Source organism: Oncorhynchus masou, chromosome 5 (genome assembly GCF_036934945.1).
Source record: "Oncorhynchus masou masou isolate Uvic2021 chromosome 5, UVic_Omas_1.1, whole genome shotgun sequence".
Taxonomy (NCBI): domain Eukaryota; kingdom Metazoa; phylum Chordata; class Actinopteri; order Salmoniformes; family Salmonidae; genus Oncorhynchus; species Oncorhynchus masou.
This window is the reverse complement of record NC_088216.1, coordinates 29,247,777-29,261,158: the sequence shown is the minus strand read 5'-3', so window position 1 is coordinate 29,261,158 and position 13,382 is coordinate 29,247,777. Positions and strand designations below refer to the sequence as shown.

The 13,382-nt window shown below is 40.8% G+C and overlaps 1 protein-coding gene across 3 annotated transcripts in view; it reads right to left on the bottom strand.

The window, feature by feature from the left end:
- LOC135539357 (voltage-dependent calcium channel gamma-5 subunit-like) overlaps positions 1 to 11,219 on the bottom strand; it is a 33,539-nt gene extending 22,320 nt beyond the window's left edge. The window contains exon 1 of one of the 3 annotated variants that reach the window (XM_064965184.1): positions 10,865 to 11,219. The gene's annotated coding sequence lies outside the window, so the exon portion shown is untranslated. Of the gene's footprint in view, positions 1 to 1,136; positions 1,208 to 7,659; positions 7,685 to 10,864 lie in introns of those variants that run through there. The other 2 variants (XM_064965186.1, XM_064965185.1) reach the window with 2 other exon arrangements.
- Between the last annotated feature and the right edge of the window lie 2,163 nt (positions 11,220 to 13,382).

Below are 13,382 nucleotides of genomic sequence, written 5' to 3'. Positions count from 1 at the left end.
ACGCGTTGTCAGTGCAAGATGGTTTAAAAATATACAGACGTCATTAGTCCTTGTGCGATCAGTCAGAAATAGTCTGTCCGTATTAAAGTGGCTGGGGGAATAGGGTAAAAGTATGTGATTTTCCATTCCAACTCTATGGGACTGTATTTGAACAGTGACGTTTGCAGGCTTTTCGGGCTGGCTGTCGCAGATGGGGAGGCTGGTTGCCAGAGGGGCTCGACAAGTGTTTGGATGGGGAAAGAAGGGCCCAAGACATATGGAAGGGACCAGAGACAAGTGGAGGCAGGGAGAACTTTGCCATGCCTGGCTTTGCTACATAGTCACTATCTGATGCTGAAAGATGAGGACTTCTAGGATTTGAACCAATATGGACCTGAAATTCAGAAGAAATAGAGTAGAACTATTTTAAAGCTTTCAGTTGGGGGGAAGACATTTTTTTAAAGTTTTTTTTTACAGATTTGACTGTGTACATTAATGCTAGTTAACTGGTTCTATGAAGTGTCCAAACAGCTACTTCCACAGGAAGTTATTTGCAAAGATATTCTGTTGTATATTCATGAAAGCAACCAGTGCAGGGTGTTGTGGACTTTTGGGCCATATACAAGTAAAATACTAGGAGAAATATCCAGACAGACTTATATTTTCTACAGTGAAAATACCAGGCAGTCAGAAGTGGGAATGCAGTTTAATCTAGTTGACGTCTAAGTGTCATGGTGAAATAGTTGCCGTTAGGGCAGAACAATATCCTCTACCTCAACATGAAAATGAGAAAGAAAAGATTAATATGTAATATTTTAGTTATTTCCGAATCCCTTAGATATCATTATCCTAGTGGCCGCATCCTTTTGAGGAGCCATTTGCTCTGCCCACCCAAAGGATAGCACGATTAAATGCTTATCATCAGTAGCTAGTGGTGTTTTGATTTTTGATTTTTTTTTTTTAAACAAGTTTCCTAGATTGGTATGGATCCACTTATAAGTGTCACATCTTAGACAAAATACAGAATCCAAACAGGGAGTCTATTTAAGCAATAAGGCCCAAGGGGGTGTGGTATATGGCCAATAAACCACAGCTAAGGGCTGTTCTTAGTCACGACACAACACAATTAGAGTAGTAAAAATAACATTTTGTCATACCCCATGGTATACGGTCTGATATACCACAGCTTTCAGCCAATCTGCAGTCAGGGCTAGAACCACCCAGTTGATCATTTGGAATATATAATTGTTTGAGTGTCATTGTGTTCCGTCCTCGCCACTTGAAGCACAGTCTTGGCAAAGGCTTAATACCTGTTGCCATGGTACAGTGGGGAGTACAGGAAGCTATGATGATGTCCAACTTGCCAATTCTTTGTGTGAGTCATTGGTTTCCAAGAAACCTATTGACAAATGCACATAACACACATGCTTGCATCTGCACACACACACACACACACACACACACACACACACACACACACACACACACACACACACACACACACACACACACACACACACTTTTCAGATTAGATCAAAGGATACCCACAGCCAATAACTAAATTCTGCATCATGTCCATTCACACGCACACAAAGAGATCAACAGGCCTCATTCAATCTACTATGAATGCTAATTCAGTCCAAACATTGGTCCTGCCCGTACAGGATTATGAATGGCGATTGAGCCGAGAAAAACTGTCTATTGACCAATGTTTCTCATTAGATGTTCAAAGCTTCCAGGGCCTAAGCCGGGAGATCCAAAAAGCCTCATAGTCCCTCTTTGCATTATAACAAACTACCTTTGAATAAGATGGGCACATCCATTCTGTGACTGGAATCCAATACACGGATGAACACCCAACTGCAACAATCTAGTTCTGTTTAGTGTCTAGTATTTTTTTATTACTATAGAAACCTAACAATCTTATTTGACTGCACCTGAAGCCATTTTGACCATGCACCTACTCTGGGTTATGTTCATAAAAGCAAGAAATAGAAAATGCTTTAAGATATTCTGCAAAAGAAAACTAAAATTATAGTTTCTTGTTCGACAAGTCCCAGTTCTGTTTCATTTTTCTCCAGTTGGTGCCTTATGAACATGACCCAGGTCTGTTCTGTGGTGTCTCCCGCCACTCACCACGCGAGGGCGGAGTTCATTGTAACAGCGACCAAAAGCCAATTTATGCCTGATCCGAAAATGTGGTCTGAGGCTCCGGAGGAATACAGAGGCCAAATCAAGCTCCGTACCACATCGCCGTGCATCTCTCAAATGTTGTAATAACGCGGATGGCTCCATACAGCTCTGCATTGACACGATTGGTTGACGGTAGGTTGGGGCGGGAGGTTCTGTATAAACACACTCACTTCCTTGACAACAGCTCTGATCCGCGAAGTGCAAAAATTATGTTTGCTCTGACTTCGGCGGAGGCCGCATCGTAATAAATGCTGTATGGCCACAGCAGATATCAGATTGACCATGCATCTAACTGTCTCCAGTGGAATGGAACCCACTGCATCATCACTAATGGAACTAGGTCAGTCAGTACTCTCGCTGTCCATTCAATTAGCACGCACCCAGCCTCATCAGCCTCTATTCAATCCTAAAGCCAACTACCGTTTTCAACACAACGGTCGGAAAGTCAATGATGGGGGGGAAAAAAAACCTGCAACGAATCAGAACTCTGTTCCAATAACTCTCACAGCCTCATGGAAAAAGGGTGGTCACTGGTCAGGATCACATATGGAATTTATGTTTAGTCTTTTGATGTTGATATTTTTAGGCTATGGTGTTATCCATTGGTTGCTTGGAACCGTCCTTGTTATGATCTATGGGTTAGTGTAATTGGGGATTTGTAGAGTTCGATTTACATGTCATCGACTGTGTTTGTAGATGTTGCTAATAGGCCATACCAGCTCATTTTAATACCAAGCATTCTGACCATACCTGCTCATTTTAATACCAAGCATTCTGACCATACCTGCTCATTTAAATAACAAGCATTCTGACCATACCAGCTCATTTTAATACCAAGCATTCTGAAATACCTGCTCATTTTAATACCTAGCATTCTGATCATACCAGCTCATTTTAATACCAAGCATTCTGAACATACCAGCTCATTTTAATACCAAGCAATCTGAACATACCAGCTCATTTTAATACCAAGCATTCTGAACATACCAGCTCATTTTAATACCAAGCATTCTGAAATACCTGCTCATTTGAATACCAAGCATTCTGACCATACCAGCTCATTTTAATACCAAGCATTCTGAACATACCAGCTCATTTGAATACCAAGCATTCTGAACATACCAGCTCATTTGAATACCAAGCATTCTGAACATACCAGCTCATTTGAATACCAAGCATTCTGAGAACATACCAGCTCATTTCAATACCAAGCATTCTGAACATACCTGCTCATTTGAATACCAAGCATTCTGAAATACCGGCTCATTTGAATACCAAGCATTCTGAACATACCTGCTCATTTGAATACCAAGTATTCTGAAATACCTGCTCATTTGAATACCAAGCATTCTGAACATACCAGCTCATTTGAATACCAAGCATTCTGACCATACCAGCTCATGTGAATACCAAGCATTCTGAAATACCTGCTAATTTTAATACCAAGCATTCTGACCATACCAGCTCATGTTAATACCAAGCATTCTGAAATACCTGCTCATTTTAATACCAAGCATTCTGAACATACCTGCTCATTTTAATACCAAGCATTCTGAACATACCTGCTCATTTTAATACCAAGCATTCTGACCATACCAGCTCATTTTAATACCAAGCATTCTGAACATACCAGCTCATTTTAATACCAAGCATTCTGAACATACCAGCTCATTTTAATACCAAGCAATCTGAACATACCAGCTCATTTTAATACCAAGCATTCTGAACATACCAGCTCATTTTAATACCAAGCATTCTGAAATACCTGCTCATTTGAATACCAAGCATTCTGACCATACCAGCTCATTTTAATACCAAGCATTCTGAACATACCAGCTCATTTGAATACCAAGCATTCTAAACATACCAGCTCATTTGAATACCAAGCATTCTGAACATACCAGCTCATTTGAATACCAAGCATTCTGAACATACCAGCTCATTTGAATACCAAGCATTCTGAACATACCAGCTCATTTGAATACCAAGCATTCTGAACATACCAGCTCATTTCAATACCAAGCATTCTGAAATACCTGCTCATTTGAATACCAAGCATTCTGAAATACCGGCTCATTTGAATACCAAGCATTCTGAACATACCTGCTCATTTGAATACCAAGTATTCTGAAATACCTGCTCATTTGAATACCAAGCATTCTGAACATACCAGCTCATTTGAATACCAAGCATTCTGACCATACCAGCTCATGTTAATACCTAGCATTCTGAAATACCAGCTCATTTTAATACCAAGCATTCTGAACATACCTGCTCATTTTAATACCAAGCATTCTGAACATACCTGCTCATTTTAATACCAAGCATTCTGACCATACCAGCTCATTTTAATACCAAGCATTCTGAACATACCAGCTCATTTTAATACCAAGCATTCTGAACATACCAGCTCATTTTAATACCAAGCAATCTGAACATACCAGCTCATTTTAATACCAAGCATTCTGAACATACCAGCTCATTTTAATACCAAGCATTCTGAAATACCTGCTCATTTGAATACCAAGCATTCTGACCATACCAGCTCATTTTAATACCAAGCATTCTGAACATACCAGCTCATTTGAATACCAAGCATTCTAAACATACCAGCTCATTTGAATACCAAGCATTCTGAACATACCAGCTCATTTGAATACCAAGCATTCTGAACATACCAGCTCATTTGAATACCAAGCATTCTGAACATACCAGCTCATTTGAATACCAAGCATTCTGAACATACCAGCTCATTTCAATACCAAGCATTCTGAAATACCTGCTCATTTGAATACCAAGCATTCTGAAATACCGGCTCATTTGAATACCAAGCATTCTGAACATACCTGCTCATTTGAATACCAAGTATTCTGAAATACCTGCTCATTTGAATACCAAGCATTCTGAACATACCAGCTCATTTGAATACCAAGCATTCTGACCATACCAGCTCATGTTAATACCTAGCATTCTGAAATACCAGCTCATTTTAATACCAAGCATTCTGACCATACCAGCTCATTTTAATACCAAGCATTCTGAACATACCAGCTCATTTTAATACCAAGCATTCTGGACATACCAGCTCATTTGAATACCAAGCATTCTGAACATACCAGCTCATTTGAATACCAAGCATTCTGAAATACCTGCTCATTTGAATACCAAGCATTCTGAAATACCTGCTCATTTTAATACCAAGCATTCTGAAATACCTGCTCATTTGAATACCAAGCATTCTGAACTACCTGCTCATTTGAATACCAAGCATTCTGAACTACCTGCTCATTTGAATACCAAGCATTCTGAACATACCTGCTCATTTGAATACCAAGCATTCTGAACATACCTGCTCATTTTAATACCAAGCATTCTGAACATACCTGCTCATTTTAATACCAAGCATTCTGAACATACCAGCTCATTTGAATACCAAGCATTCTGAACATACCAGCTCATTTGAATACCAAGCATTCTGAAATACCGGCTCATTTGAATACCAAGCATTCTGAAATACCTGCTCATTTGAATACCAAGCATTCTGAAATACCTGCTCATTTGAATACCAAGCATTCTGAACATACCAGCTCATTTGAATACCAAGCATTCTGAAATACCTGCTCATTTTAATACCAAGCATTCTGAAATACCTGCTCATTTTAATACCAAGCATTCTGAAATACCTGCTCATTTTAATACCAAGCATTCTGAAATACCTGCTCATTTTAATACCAAGCATTCTGAAATACCTGCTCATTTTAATACCAAGCATTCTGAACTACCTGCTCATTTGAATACCAAGCATTCTGAACTACCTGCTCATTTGAATACCAAGCATTCTGAACTACCTGCTCATTTGAATACCAAGCATTCTGACCACACCAGCTCATGTTAATACCAAGCATTCTGAAATACCTGCTCATTTTAATACCAAGCATTCTGACCATACCTGCTCATTTTAATACCAAGCATTCTGACCATACCTGCTCATTTTAATACCAAGCATTCTGAACATAGCAGCTCATTTTAATACCAAGCATTCTGAAATACCTGCTCATTTTAATACCAAGCATTCTGAACATAGCAGCTCATTTTAATACCAAGCATTCTGACCATACCTGCTCATTTTAATACCAAGCATTCTGAACATACCTGCTCATTTTAATACCAAGCATTCTGAACATACCTGCTCATTTTAATACCAAGCATTCTGAACATAGCAGCTCATGCAAATTCAACAGTATAAACAGCCATTTAGGCTTCAATTACCCAACTGACTTGGTCCCTACCACTGAACGTGATTGTCACATTAGGACCTGGTTACAATCCAACACAATAACGTCTGGAGTTACTCAAACATTTGTCAGTAGTAGAACAGAAATTAATGTTAACCAAATTGTCTGTTTAAAAAACAACAACATTATTTCTCTGTCACTGTCAAGGATTCATCTGTACACTCCTTTCGTAAAAGCCACTGACCCAGTTTCCATGACGGCCAGATGTCGCTATGCACAGTCTCCAGAGTAACATGGCTTGTGTGTTCCACTGATGCGAGTTGGCGGTCAGTGGGGTGGACAGCATCAGAGGACTATAGAGCCCTGTGGACAGTGGCTGGACATGGGGGACATGACATGGAGCCCCAACACAGCTATGAATACCACTCATGTTAATACCAGGAGCTAGCAGTTAGCTAGCCACAATCATCACACTCCATAGCCCCTGTATATAACACTAGCATACAGTAGCATAGGCACTACAGGGCTGTGCTAAATCAGTCATACTCCTACGTCAAACAGTCTTCCTGACCTACAAAACACTCGGAGACTCCCGGTACGCTTCCCCAGCACCATGCTTACAAGAGTATCTACTATACGTCACAAGAGACTGTTGTTAGTAACGATGTATTTTTTGGCTATAAAAATATCCCAAAACGTGTCACTTAGCCCATGCGAGTTGGCGGTCAGTGGGGTGGACAGCATCAGAGGACTATAGAGCCCTGTGGACAGTGGCTGGACATGGGGGACATGACATGGAGCCCCAACACAGCTATGGAGGGAGCTAGCAGTTAGCTAGCCACAATCATCACACTCCATAGCCCCTGTATATAACACTAGCATACAGTAGCATAGGCACTACAGGGCTGTGCTAAATCAGTCATACTCCTACGTCAAACAGTCTTCCTGACCTACAAAACACTCGGAGACTCCCGGTACGCTTCCCCAGCACCATGCTTACAAGAGTATCTACTATACGTCACAAGAGACTGTTGTTAGTAACGATGTATTTTTGGCTATAAAAATATCCCAAAACGTGTCACTTAGCCCAAAAATAAATACCAGGTCATGAAATTTCACCACTGTGAAAACAACATTCCAATGGCCCTCCATCTAAAGATTTCAATTTCCACAACAACAACAAAAATAATTAATTTTGAACACAAACTCAACCCAACAGTTAAACCTCTGGAGACTGCAGAGGGCATCTTACCAGCCTCGAGTCTTTAGGGTTCAGAGGCAACAACGGACTGCCTCTGACTGAATGCCTGGGGACAGTTCATGTCAGAACATGTTAGTAGGCTTGAGCAGTGCTTGCCTCGCTCCAAGCCTTTTATGCTGCTCCAAAGGCATCTCCCTGACAGATCTCAGCCAGTGTTTCTTGGCTGTGCTCGCCTCTTCGGTCACACTTTATTTGGATAGTCCCGATTTTCCGTCTGTAAGTGCTCTACAGATGGTCATACTATCAGCAAACTCTCTGTTGATAAGCAACTGCTTGCGAAGGTTACAGTAAGGGTCAGGGTTAAGCTTAGAATAAGGGTCAGGGTTAAGTTTAGAATAAGGGTTAGGGTTAAGGTTTGGGGTAGGGTAAGGGTTATATTTAGGGTAAAGATAAGGGTTAAGGTTAGAGTTAGTAGATAGTTAGCGTGAAGATAATCTGTAGAGCATCTACAGATGGACTATCCAAATAAAGTGTTTCTGCCTCTTCAAACAAGGCCAGAATGTTAGCAGCCTGTCAATCAACTGATCCAAAAATAAAATGAGTAACTGTGGTGATCATTTTCTCAAATAAAATCTTTCAGATGACACTCCACTGTTGGTTATGTCAGAAATCTATATGGGATCTGTTCAAATGTATTTTCACTTAAAATAAAACACAAATTAGTATCTTTATACCTCAGCTGTAGGACATTGAAACTGTATGCTACGATGAACTCTCCCACGGTTCATCATAACATAGAAGCATACGTCATGTTTGAGGGGCAAATGGCAAAACACAGCCAGTCACCCGGAGAAATGGCACATTCTCTCGCTTTGTCATGAGACCAAGTACTCTCTCTTTTAGTGCTCAACTTGGCCATGTCTCTTTTGTGTGCAGCACAATACTAAGGTTCCCACATTAAGGAAGACTGAATATATCAGGTATCAAGGTAAGACCCAGATGCAGACCGTGTCGAAGTAACAATGCAGACCGTGTCGAAGTAACAGGTCTGGCAGAGTTCTGTAATCCAGAGGTGGGGCAAAGGTACAGGCAGGCAGGCTCAGGTCTGGCAGAGTTCTGTAATCCAGAGGTGGGGCAAAGGTACAGGCAGGCAGGCTCCTCCAGGCAGGCAGGTGGGTACAGGGTCAGGACAGGCAAGGGTCAAAACCCAGGAGGATGAGAAAAGAGAGACTGGGGAAAAGCAGAAGCTGACACAAGAAAACACTGGTAGGCTTGACAAACTAGATGAACTGGCAACAGACAAACAGAGAACACAGGTATAAATACACAGGGGATAATGGGAGAAAAATATGCGACACCTGGAGGGGGGTGGAGACAATCACAAGGACAGGTGAAAGATCAGGGTGTGACAGAATAGGCTAATGAGCCAGTCGGAAGAAACAGAAATTAGATGTAAAAGTCACGAGTCAATGTGTTGTTATGACAGTGCCTTAGGAGAGAGGAGACAGAAGCATAGGCAGGCTGGCTGAGATAATGTAAAGCGGACAGACAGCAGGACAGACTGTACAAGAAGAGGCAGGCCCTGTGATAGGGCACCTCCAACAGAAAAAGAGGGAGAGTGGTATTAGCTCCCTGTCAAGCAGATGCTGATGCTGTGTCAGTGTACATCGGCTGTGAATTAGCCTGTGGTAACCGCCAGCAGGTTAAATAACATTGGTCTGTGTTCATGACTGCCAGTCTCCAAGGCTACAGGCATGTATAGACTTGGCAGATAATAACTCATTTCTCTCTTACTTCATTATGACTTTAACAGCAATTTTAAGTCAGTTTTATTCAAAACAATACAGTTAGTTGGTCTTTGATTATGTAACCTTTATTTGTCACAAGTGTTACAGGATTGTAAATAATAATCAACTGTAATTAAAGCACAAGATAAAATCACCCAATTTCTCATTCTGATCCTTGTTTTTGTTGATTATCTACATGAACAACACGTAGCCCAATCTAACCTGTTAGACTTTCGCTGGATAATACTGATTGGGACTATTCCATGATTGTGTGGCCATGCCACTAAAACACACATGCCATTACCATGTGCTGCCCAACTCGCCCCAATGGGCTCTGGAAAGGGTTGGGGTAATGTGCATGTATCCTATTACTTAAAAAATAAATCACCTTTATTTAACCAGGTAGGTGTAACGGATGTGAAACAGCTCGCTTAGTTAGCTCTGGTGCGCGCTAAATAGCGTTTCAATCGGTTACGTCACTTGCTCGGAGACCTTGAAGAGGTAGTTCCCCTTGCTCTGCAGGGGCCGCGGATTTTGTGGAGCGATGGGTAACGATGCTTCGTGGGTGTTAGTTGTTGTTGTGTGCAGAGGGTCCCTGGTTCGCGCCCGGGTATGGTCGAGGGGACGCTCTAAAGTTATACTGTTACATAGGCTAGTTGAGAACAAGTTCTCATTTACAACTGAGACCTGGCCAAGATAAACCAAAGCACAACACAGAGTTAAACATGGAATAAACAAACACACAGTCAATAACACTATTCAGTAAGGTAAAGTTAGAACGTTTTCGATCGTTTCAGTTTTGGGAGTTTGATCACAGTGACAGTGAAATATGCTATCAAACGTATTACAGCATCACAGATACTCAAACCACCAAACAAAATCGATACTGACTCCACTTTCCACCAACGTCTGCCTGGTCCTGCTCTTCAGTAATGCACTAAACCTAAATTAAATTACCAAGTGGGATGCGTTCAATATCGTTTCGATTTTCAAAGCAAGGGCTTGCAATTATGTCTATAATTGCCTGCCAACAACGTCAATTCCAGACTTGCTTACACATTAGTTCATGCTTAAAATATCATTCCCACACAGTCGTAAAAACTACCTGTTCGTATTCACATCGATATGGTAAAAAGTTGTTTATGGAAGTAAAGGTTTTCCCTCCACCTTAAAATCAATAGCTGACTAAATGGATTTGAACATTTATAGAAAGGATAGTGTTTATTGTATCATTATTCGACCTTGACAGTTACATTTTTTTACATTGCTACATCCCAGGAATAAGCGTAAGCTTCGAAAATAAGTTATTTCTACAAAGCAGTGAATGTAGAAAACAATAGTATATCACGTGGAGACGAACAGACTAAAGAGGCGCTTCTGAGCACCTATATGTCAACTGAACCCATTTCGGACAGCCTACTAAAGACACTTCAAAAGGAAAGGAAATAATTCAAATAAACATAGTTTACCTTCACAAATAAGTCTCTTCGAGGAAAGCGCTATTTTTCTTACAATACTGTTCCTCTCGTGTCGCTCTACACTTGTCTACAGACTCGCGGAGAAGCAGTGGATGTGTCGCGCACTTAGTGCCCCACAACAGGACAATACTCGTTGCGCACTCCACTTCAGCCTGGCGCCAGCAGTTGGGCAGAGGCAGCCTTTGGGGATATGGTTAGCCTATGAAGCTTCACTGATTAAACAAAATCTAAGTTAGCTTTTGCGAAATTCAGACCACAAATAATGTCCCTCTTTTGGATAAAACTACGGTCCAGAGATTGGCACCCATAGACTTTTCTTCATCAACGTTCTGGATTCGAGTGAGCCGAATACGACACTGCTCTTCAATCAAGCATCAAACCCACGACGAAGCTTCCATCATGTGACATTCAAGACAAGTACCTGTGGGTGACTTTAGCATCATAACTCATTTCATTTAAAAAAGTTATAATTATTTACTACATTATTATTAAACATATTGTCTATGGTATTTATGTGTCCATAACATTTACAAAGCATTACAACTAAATGTAGCACTGACCCACCCAAAGGAGACGCATATGGTCATTTATCCAATTATTTACGAGCATATGGCCTATCAGTGTAGTATCCATAATTAAAAGCCGTCTGGAAAACGTTGATTGTCCACATATACATGTCTCATTGCTTCTCAGCTATTATATCGCCCCTTGCATTTCCCTCTCCACCCAAGGGAGAACTACTTTTCCTGGCACAATTGTTAGGCCTATTTCGCAAAAGCTAACTTTGATTATGTATGTTTGTTCTGGCATCAGTGAAGCTACGACCTGTTATTCTTCCCGTCTATCCATGTTCTTTCGCAGTCAAAGCGTTGCTTTGGTAACATTTCAGCTCCATGGACAGGGCCAGAATATGCCCCACAGGCAGTGTATAAAATGTTGCTGATATAAAATGTGTCCTAATGGATTATAAAGACCTCGAACGTTTTTGAAGTAACAAATTGCCGTGGTAGCTACAACCATAGACATAGAATTGAATGGAATTCTATAACTCAGCACCAGCAACCTTTCAAAACTCCACTCCTCTCATTAACCCCTCATTAGGGACATTACCGAACCACTATACTTCATCCCCATCGTAGCTGAACATTAAATATGAAGCAACCGGCCCTGAGGCTGCATCCCAAATATGGCCCTATTCCCTATATAATGCACTGAGGCCCTGGTCAAAGTAGCGGAACTATATAGGGAATAGGGTGCTGTTTGGGATGCACCCTGAGAGTGTGAAAGGGAGAGAAGGTCAAGGTTGCTGTGTTCATAATTGGATAAATAGATAATTAGTATTGTTTTGGGCCTGGTTCTGGAACCAGTGGCACACTAAATTAGATTACACACTCTGGGGAAGAGGAGTGGCTGTCACTACATTCTGGTAACACTAAACAGGGGTTGTGTGTGTGAGTGAGTGAGGGAGGAGAGAGGTTTTTAGTATTATTATAGTATTATAGTATTGGTAATAGTAATCATAGGGATCGTTGTGGTATTAGTGTAAATAACAGTGGTGGTAGCATTCATTTTAGTAGTAATAATAGTTTGTTATTTTCCATGTTTAAACAATTATTGATTCTATTTTCTATTACTATCCACTGTTATCATTCTATTGTTGTTATTTCTATTTCGTTTTAACTATTCTATTTGATTATTTATTGTTTTATTATTACCTTACAATTTCAAGAATATTGCATACATTGATGCTTTGGCAATATTGACACAATGTTTCTCATTTCAATGAAGGAATTTGGATTTGAGAGAGCTGGACCTTTTAACAAGTTCCCTCAACATACAGTACCATCGTTTTCACAGAGCTTCCAAAACTCCCATTCCAATACTCACACTGGAGCAATGAACAGACTTTTAGGGCTCCAGACTATAGCAGCTCAGATGTTGAGCAGACATCCCTAGTGGTTACTGGTAGAGCAAAGCAGACAGTTAATTAGATTCAGATTCAGGGAAGCCGTTGACACAATGATATGGGCTTCGTTCCAAATGGCACTTTTCCCATTTCTCAAATATTAGTGGACTACTTTTGACTAGAGCCCCAAGAGCCCTGGTCAAGAGTAGTGTACTGAATAGGGTGCCATTTGGGACAGGACCATGATGGCTTAATAAGGCATCGAGGGATCCCATGGCACTTCATCACAATCATTTTATTAATTCAATTATACCAGACTGACAGCAAAGACTCTCTTATTGAAGAGGGTTAATTGCTGTTAAGATGTAGAGTCAGATTAAGAGAGAGAGAGAGAGAGAGAGAGAGAGAGAGTGAGAGGGGGAGAGAGAGATTCAACAAATCTAATGACACCTCCTCTCCTTGCCCACCACCCCACTCACCCACGCACGTATGCACGTCAGAGTGCTAAGATGTCATGGTTGGGTGTTACTTATGTTGAAACTAATAAACATTGAAGAGCATGATGTACACTTGTACAATTTTGTGTCTCACAAAGTAAAAGTA